Here is a 9,913-nt window from a genome sequence, read left to right as displayed (position 1 = left end):
ACAAAACATAATTTTCAGGAAACCTCAAATAGATGTCAGAGTTTCTATGGCCATTAAGTTATAGGTTTATTAAATAGTGTTATCTTGGTTATTTTAGTGTTAGTCTTCAGATTTCAGATGATAAAATGATCTCTGTAAAATGATATGACTCTTTGTTAAAATTAATTTAGTCCTTAGAAACTACGTAGATAACATAAAAACAGGGAGTTATTTTCCAAGGGAAATCAGTATAGTGAAGAGGACTCACATAGGTGCTGTATTATAATTTTTGTTTGGCTTCAAGCTAGAAAAAATCCTCCTCCCCTCCATTGCTTTACCCCAACAAATATATTATTTCTTTAACCACATGCATGCCATATTTGATTTTATTTTTTTTTTAGTGGAGGTACTGGGGATTGAACCCAGGACCCTGTGCATACTATGTTGTGTTAATTTTTGGTGTACTACCTAGTGTTTCAGTTATACATACAGAGTCCTTTTCATATTCTTTTTCCTTTATAGGTTATTACAAGGTATTGAGTATAGTTTCCTGTGCTATATAGTAGGACCTTGTTTTTTTATCCATTTTATATATAGTGGTTAGTGCCTGTAAATCCCCAACTCCCCAAAATATGTTAAAATTTATTTGAGAAATAATGAGGAAATATCTTAACCCAAAACTATCTCATGCCATCTTGCCTTTATAACACTAATTCTGAGAGTGATGAATTCTTGTCTTTAAATATCAGCAAGTGAATTTCTTAAATAATTAACACTGCGGGTATGTAGTAATATCCCCTATTCTGTCTCTCTCTCTCTCATACACACACACACACACACACACACACACACACATACGCACATACACACATACACACAAGATCAGCTGGAAACATTTTTTTTAAAAAAAAGTTTGAGTAATAATTTTTACCTTGGGCATAATATATATTTTTCAATAATAAAACTGTAGTAGTTAAACAATTATCACTTCACTGACATTTAAACTGCAAAGTTTTAAGGAAAATTAAAATTTCAACCCTCTGTTCCCTCAAAAATAGACAAATCTAGCAACTGTACCAAACTTCTCAATTTAGTAAGAAGAATGATGTACTATGTTTTGTATAGTATTATAGAAATTGCTATGTAGATGATACAGAAAACTTCCACAAATAGAATGGTAGAGAAATAGGATAAGGAAAAAGAAGGGAAATAAGCTGAAATATAAAAATATGTGCAAGAAATCAAATATACATAGCTGATAAAGCCAGTGAATCTGCAACTGAATACAAGACTATGATGGGTATATATCTATAAATCCTTCTTTTTTTTACCAGCTGTTCAAAGTTCCCCATCTTTATCAGTGCTTCAGTTCTCACAGCTTTATACCTGCGATGGAGATTGGGTGATTCAAGCTTTCATTCCTAAAGAATTGGACACCTTTGTAGCCCTGACTATATTCACCCTGATGGTGATGGAGACATGGAGCTTCAGGGATGCCCCAAGTTCTATTCACACTCTTCCTGGCCCCGTTTGATAGCACCACGTCATTTCCCCTTGATGGGAAAGACCGTAACCCCAGTCAACACCTAAAATCCTTGTTGTGCCTGTTCACTCAGAGGCATGCAGAGCCTGGTAGGGGCATTTTCCCATAGGCGTTAAAACCTCTATAACATCACACCCACACATTAATAGGATGGAAAGCAGTTTTTTTGCCAAGGCATCATTGTATACATGAGTGAGAGTTACTATCCCCATTTCTATCCCTTTGTTCTTAAACTTACGTACTCTAGTAATGGGGGAAAGTATTTTATATTGTTCACTGGCTTGGCGCATAGAGCGCACTCTGGCTAGAGTGCCCCTCAACACTGACGAGGTGCTGCCACAACAAGTCTTCCAATAGCCATACCGATTTCCTTTACATCCAAGAGCATCTGGCTGATGGAGAACCTTGTAAGATCAGTGAATTCTCCATTGTCTTACTTTTTTTTTTTTTCTGTGAAATGAAATCATTTTAGAAAGTGATAAGTGACATAACATGATGTTGTATAAGGCAGTCACAAATTCCTCAGAGGATGATTCTGGCAGAGGCATGATGAAGAGAATATAAATTCAAATCCAGAATATGTCTATTTACACGTGAGAACAAAAGGCCAGCTCAAGGGAATGGGTCCAATGCAGTAAGAGTTCCTCAGAGAGCTTGCAGTGCAGGTCCCTTCTAGGTAACATTCCCCACTGGGGCTCAGTACTGATTGTTCCTGCTAGAAAGGTAAGCACTTCGCTGGGACAGTAGCCAAGTTAGCCTTGTGGAGGTGGAAGTTTTAGTACTGACTCCATGAATAACCTCAGTCTTTAGGATGGTCATTGGTATGACCCTACTGAGAAGGCACTGAGTGGGCAATTTTCTTTATCTTATTTATTGTGGGGACCTTGGGTGTGAGTATTTATATGGTCAAATGTTATCAAATTCTGGCCCTAGGCCCACTGGGAATGCTCTATCTACGTGATTCTTCCACAAACCTCCTTCACACTAATTTTCCTTCTAAGTCCTACACCATCTAGTCATCCTCACAAAGCAACATAGGTGCTAACTTCAAGCTTTCTCTGCTTTTAAGCAAAGTAGGCAACAAGATATGCTGCTGGATGTCCTTCCCCCTGGAGGATTTCTTCCCTAAATGTTCCTCCACTGCCACACCTCAGTGAGACACAGCAGTGCCCTCCGACCTGTGCAAGCATATCACACTGAATATTTGGTGGCCCATCCACCAACATTTTACTTCTTTATCAACAAATCTTGAGGATTCTATATAAGACCAGAGTTTGGGAAAAGGGAGAAAACAGACTATGCAGAATTCGGTATCCTTGGAATGTGATTTTTTAAAAATAAGAAACAAAAACAAAGTGAAAGTAAACTTGCTAGAGTATGAATTATCCCTTCTATGTCTTTGAGCCTAAATGGCTGCTATAGCATCATCAACTCAATGAAGAATCTAAGAAAAGGTAATATTTTTCTTACAGATATACTTAGATAGGTAGGCAGGCAATTGCTGTGACATTGTGTGGAGAGAGCAAGTTATCCAAATAAACACCATGCAGTGGAGAAAAATGGTATTTTCAGACAATTCATGGATTTAGATTTGGGAAATCTAGGTTACAATTCTAGTTCCTGAGAGGGTCGGTTCTGAAAGGGTAGAATAATAACCTCCCCAAATCTACTCCTTCACAAGAACGGAAAAAAAATGGGAAAAACATTCAAAATCAGCAAATTTTGATATCGACCTTTTCAGAATTTCAGAAACCAGCTAAAGACCTGCAACAACCTAAAGTGTGTTTATTCAAGAAAAATGGCTGAATCTTAACAAGAGCAGCAAGATGTGTGTTTAATGCGTTAATCTCATTCCCTGCCTCGCCAGCTCTGCAGTAGCCTTGAAAACGAACAGCATGGCAGCTGCAAATGACTATGAAAACCACTTGGAAGCCACTGGATGAGACAAAATGGGATTGGAGGTCCTCAGAACCCCCAGAAAACTGTCACTATTTGACCTGTCTGGCAGCTACTAAAAAGCTCCATTCTCAAGGGATGTCTGTATTTGAACTGATTCAGGCTCTGCTCTGTGAAGCAGCCTATCCTCAGGACATTTGTCAAAAGCAATTACAGTGGTCTCTTCGAACCTGCAGAGGATAGATTTCAGGACCCACCAAGCATACCAAAATTTGCAGATGCTCAAGTTTCATAGTTGGCCCTCATTGTCTACTGATGGTTCCACATTCATGGATCCACAACCTCAGATCATGTAGTACTATATATATTTACTGAAAAAAAATCCGTGTATAAGAGGATCTAGCAGTCCAAACCCAAGTTGTTCAAGGGCCAACTGTAGTCTTAATTGTTTGTCATCATAGCTGCCTAGGTAGCATTACAAGTTGAGGCTAATAAGAGGCTGATCAAAAATGTAAAAGGGAAAATGGGAATGATATGTCATTTAAAAACTACCAGCTCTAGAAAGCCACATCTATGTGCAGGATTGTGCACAGACTAAGGGAAGACCTGAGGAGGTATTAATCTCTGACCACTAGTTGACCTTAAGTGTCTACACAAGCAAAAAGTGAATACTAAGGAAAACATCAGCTGCTTGGCAGCGCATTGAAGGTATGCCCCAATACAAACACAGTGCACTTAGCGATATCTGGGAGATTCACTGGTTCAAAGCACTGAAGGAAATCTGTTCAGTCATTAGCTGACCACTAACTGCAGCAAGCAGACTTTAGTAGCACATTTGACAAAAATTACATACTCTATAGAATATGCCCAGAAAAGTAACTGAACAAACACCAACAATAACAAACCCCTGGGCAGAGGAACATTCTATTTCCAGAACTGAAATTTTTATTATTTAAAATGCCCATTCTTTTAGCCAAAATATGACATGTGCAGAGAGAAAAAAGTATGAGCCATAAACAGGAATAAAATCAGTCAATAGACGGTGCCCCTGAGGAATCCCAGATGTTGAACTTACTAAACAGAATTTAAATCAGGCATTTTAAACATATCCCAGGAACTAAAGGAAACCATGTGTGAAGAACAAAAGGAGAGTGTAAGAAGATAGCAATAAAAAGATATAAATTATAAAAAGGAATAAAATAGGAATTCTGGAGTTGAAAGTACAATAACTGAAATAGAAAATTCACTGGAGAGTAACAACAGATTTGAGCAGACAGTATCAGTGAATTCAAAACTAGGTCTGTTGAGATTATCCAGTTTAAGAAACTAGAAAAAAATGAAGAAAACTGAACAGAGCTTCAGAGCATCAAGCAAACCAACATACATATAATGGAAGATCACGAAAGAGAAGAAAGGAGGACTATTTGAAGAAATACTGGCTGAAAGTGTCCCAAATTTAGTGAAAAACATTAATCTGCACATCTAAGGAGATTAGTGAACTCCAAGTAAGATAAATTCAAATAAATCCACATGAAAATACCATAATCAAAGCTTCGAAAGACAAGTACAAAAAGAGAATTTTCAAAGTAGTAGGGGAAAAAGTGACTCATCACATAGGATTTTCAGTAATATTGACAGCTGACCTCTCAGAAACCAAAGAGGATAAAAGGCAGTGGGATGATGTACTAAAAGTGTTGAAAGAAAAGAGACTGTCAGTTTGAGAATTCTATATTCTATAAAAGTATTCTTCAAAAATTAAGTGGAAATTAAGACATTCCAAAGATTAAATAATGGAGAATTTATTGCTGGCATACATGCCCTGGAAGGGAGTTCCTCAGGCTGTAATGAAAGGAAATTGGATATTAACTTGAATGCACATAAAAAAATTAAGTGCACTAATGAAGGAAATATACAGAAAAACATAAGAGAAACTATAAATGTTTTTGTTTGTAGTGCTTATATTCTACTATCTGATTTAAAATAGAATACATACGGCACTATTTTTAAACCTGTATTGATGGGCTTATAATGCATGAAGATGTAATTTGTGTGCAATAACTGTACAAAGAAGGAGGAGAGATGGAGCTGTATTAGAGCATTTTTTAATATACCATTGAAATTGGCTCAATATTAATCTGATTTAAATTATTTTCAAGTAAGATGTAAATTGTAATCAGCAGAGCAACCACTAAGAATATAACTCAAAAACAAATAGTAAAAGGAAAAGCTGGAGCATCAAAATATAAAAATGAGACAGTTTAAGCCACCAGATCAGTAAGAACTAGTTTAAAAAATCAACCATAATTAGTAACACTTAAATAATCACTTTTTTGGTGTTTGCTTTTCTAATATATATGTTTTTTAAGTTCATATATATTTATACACACATATGTATCTTCATTTAACATGATATTGTAAACTTTTGATTTCAAGTTTGGATTTGAATTGTATGGTGGGGAATTTTTAAATAATTTTTCTATATATTGTAGAATCTGTACTTCTACACATGTAAACTGATATTTTACATGTTCTATAAAATTTAAAGTGTATATGGATTCATGACATGTTCATTTACATTAAACATATGAAATATTTTTAATAATTGCTTTTGATTTCATATTCAGGGATTGAAAGTTAAAATCAAGTCCCGTCATAAATCTTTACACACTCACATGGTATAAGGAGCTACCAGTAACATACATGATAATCCTTATCCTTTCTCTAAATGATTTTCATTCATCTGAAGACAGTTTAAAGAATTCTTTAGCCACAAAGTCTTATAAAGTGTATTAATAAGCAAAAGTTGATATAATTTAAAATATTAAGTGCCACATTCTAATGCTTTTGGTTTGTGGGCACAGGCAAATTTGCTTGGAGAAGTTATTCTCTCAGCATTCCCTTCACATGGGGATTTGGGTGTGATGTTTGTTTTCACTAAGAAGGAGAAAATGAAAAAGCTATTTCAGAACCTGATTTGATTGCTTTGAAAACAAACAAACAAAAAGTGCTTTTTTCGTGTGGCTTTGGGTTAATTGCTCTTCCCTTCAAATCTGTTTTTTGGGTGTGTGTTTTTCCTCCCTATTTTCAAGGTAGGTTTAATGGCTTGTGGGAAAAATTTGTTTAATTTACTTCTTTTTGAAAAAGGTTTTCTTCTCTATCTTTTCTTGCCCTACTCTCTCAAGTCTGATTTTAGTGTTACCATGTTAAGGAATTGATAATGCATGTGACTGTTTTTTTCCTGATATTTTTCAACTTTTAAGAGGTGGTACCTAATGATCTGATCCCAGAAATCTTATAAATCATGAATGTTCTTAATGGCATCCAAAATGGTGAATCCTTTCCAGAAGGATTTTGACTTACTTTGCCTAGATCGATTAGAGGAATCACTGTCTTTGGCAGCTGTAGTCTTACGAAATGTATTTCTTAAAGAGTAAGACTTGAAAGTTGAAATTACTGGTCCATCCATGGGCGGCAGAGTGGACGTCGTGTTAGCAGGCATGAAAACAACGTCAATCTTGTTGTACATCTCCATCAGAGCTTCCGGGTGATCCGGTGCCTTGTCAATGAGCAGTCACATTTTGAAAGAAATCTTTTCTGAGCAGTAGGTCTCAACAGTGGGCTTAAATATTCAGTAAGCTATGTTGCAAACAGATGTGCTGACATGCAGGCTGTGTCATTCCACTGATAGAGCACAGGCAGAGTAGATTTAGTGGAATTCTTAAGGACCCTAGGATTTTTCTAAATGGTAAAGGCTGGTAAGCTGCATTAGCCCCTAACAAGCGTCAGCCTGTCCTTTGAAGCTTTGATGTCAGGCATTGACTCCTCTTCTCTAGCAATGAATGTCCTCGATGAAATCTTCTTCCAGTAGAAGGCTGTTTTTTCTGCATTGAAACTCTGTTGTTTAATGTAGCCACCTTCATTCCTTATCTGAGCCAGATCTTCTGGATAACTTGCTGCAGACTACACATGAGCACTTGCTACTTCACCCGGTGCTTGTATGTTGTGGAGACAGCTTCTTTCCTGGACCTCTTGAATCAAGCTCTCCTAGCCTCAAACTTTTCTTCTGCGGCTTCCTCACCTCTCTCAGACTTCACAGAATTGAGGGGAGTTAAGGTCTTGCTCTGGATTAGGCTTTGGCTTCAGAGAATATTGTGGCTGGTTTGATCTTCTATCTGGACCACTCAGACTTTCTCCATATCAGCAATAAGACTGTTTGACTTTCTTATCATTTGTGTGTTCACTGGAGGAGCCCTTTTGATTTTCTTAAAGAACTTTTCTTTTGAAGTCATAACTTGGCTAACGATTTGGTGCAAGAGGACTAGCTTTTGGCCTATCCTAGCTTTCCAGAAGCCTCCCTTGCTAAGCTTACTCATTTCTAGCTTTTTTTTCCTTTTTCATATACCAAAAGAATTTAGTGTGTTTTTCTTTCTTTTCTTTTTTTTAAATTGAAGTACAGTCAGTTTACAATGTTGTGTCAATTTCTAGCTTTTGATTAAAGTGAAAGATGTGTGACTCTTCCTTTCACTTGAACACTTAGAGGCCATTGTTGGTTATTAACTGACCTAATTTCAGTATTGTTGTGTCTCAGGGAAGAGGGAGTCTCAAGGAGAGTGAGAGAGACGGGGAACAGCAGGTCAGTGGAACAGTCAGAACACACACAACATTTCTCAGTTAAATTTTCCGTTTTATATGGGTGCAGTTTGTGGTGTCCCAAAACAATGACAATTGTAATATCAAAGATTACTGATCAAAGATCACCATGACAAATATAATAATAATGAAAATGTTTGAAATATTGCAAGAATTACCAATATGTAACACAGAGGCAAGTAGTGAACTAGTGCTGTTGGAAAAACGGTGCCAATAGACTTGGTTGATGCAGGGTTGCCACAATGATCAATCTATAAAAATCAAAATATCTGCACAGTGCAATAAAGCGAAACAAAAAAAATGAGGTACACCCGTGTTCAGGGTTGCAGTGAAAGATTGTAAAACATAAATAAATTACATACAAAAATATACTTGATGATCAGCCATTTATCATGGCTACTTGAAGCCAAGAACTAACATTGTTAAGATCATATTTCATAAATACAATTTTCATACACATTATCTTTAAGAACCTTAAGTTACATAGGGAGGTATTATATATTTTCCCCATATTTCTGAATAAAGATAAAAGAATCAGTATTAATGGAGTGCTGTGATTGCTGATAATTGCCTGTGTAACTTTAAGACATAATAACTCTTCTGCACCTCAGTTTTGTAACCTACAGACAAGGCTGGTAATATATACTTGTCTTACTTCAAGGGGTTCCTACTAAAGCCAAGATAAGACAGGAGAAAAGTAACTGTGTTCTGCAAAGAGCTTTTCTTTGTCTCCATTCTTCCATGTGTACAACATGAGCTAACATTACAGCCCTAAAGTACCATTAACATTCTTCCTGTAACAAAAATTCTATGATATAAGCATAAGGTGTTATTGGTTGCTCATGCCCAGGTTTTCATCCTGGTTTAGAAATACTTTAAGTTATAACATAGGTAGCGTTAATATTTTTCTTCCTCTCACTGTTCATATTGTATGATTAAAATTTTAAGACATTCTGCTTCTGTTTTCCTGACTTGGATTCACTCAAGGTTAAGTTTGTAATGCGTTCCTCGTCTTCCTTTGTAGCCTTCGTGGGGATTAAGAGACTTGCCAGATCTATCAGGGTTTTAAGGGAAATCATAACTAAACAACAGCAGAACATTTATTTTTGGGAAAGGTATTTTCATGCTGTTCAGATAAACTCTCTCATGTAAAGCCTAGTAAGTGTTAGTCCAAAAATGGTATATTAACCAAAACGTACAGGTGTTACAGAAAGAATTGATACCTCACTTTAAATGCATTACTAGTAAACTATATTTTATATGTCTAGCAATTGAAACCTCTTTCAAGATACAAATTTCATTAGACCATAATCCCAGCTAAAATGTCATTTACAAAGGCTTGGGTCATCACTTACTACAAATGGTTTTAATCAAAGGAAAATGCTTAGAGAAACAGAACTGGCCAGTACTTTGTGTAATGCAATAGCTCCCCCAACTTACAGACAAAAGAATATAAACTGGAATTCTTCTTTGGATAAATAATACTAACAACATCTACATTTTATTTTGCTAATTCTGTTTTCTTGCCTGAACTGTTTCAAAGACGAGAAACCTTGTCATTGATGTAACTGTTCCAAAAGTTTCCATTTTTTCTACGTGATCTTCTGAGAACATAAAATTCTTACAGGACACTGAAAATATCTCAGTGACTATGGTATTTAAAATTCATCTTGTAAAGATAAATATCATGGATATCCTATGCTTTTTTAATATGTTCTAGGAAAACAATTTTCTTTTATCTGCTTGTATGCTTTAAAAGTGATGTTTGTATTGAAAAGTCTTTTTTTAAAGGTTTCTTACATTTTTACCACTTAATAACAGCATTCAGGTTTTCTTTCCAAATTA

This window comes from Camelus bactrianus, chromosome 6, assembly GCF_048773025.1.
Source record: "Camelus bactrianus isolate YW-2024 breed Bactrian camel chromosome 6, ASM4877302v1, whole genome shotgun sequence".
Taxonomy (NCBI): Eukaryota; Metazoa; Chordata; class Mammalia; order Artiodactyla; family Camelidae; genus Camelus; species Camelus bactrianus.
Note: the sequence above shows the minus strand (reverse complement) of the source record.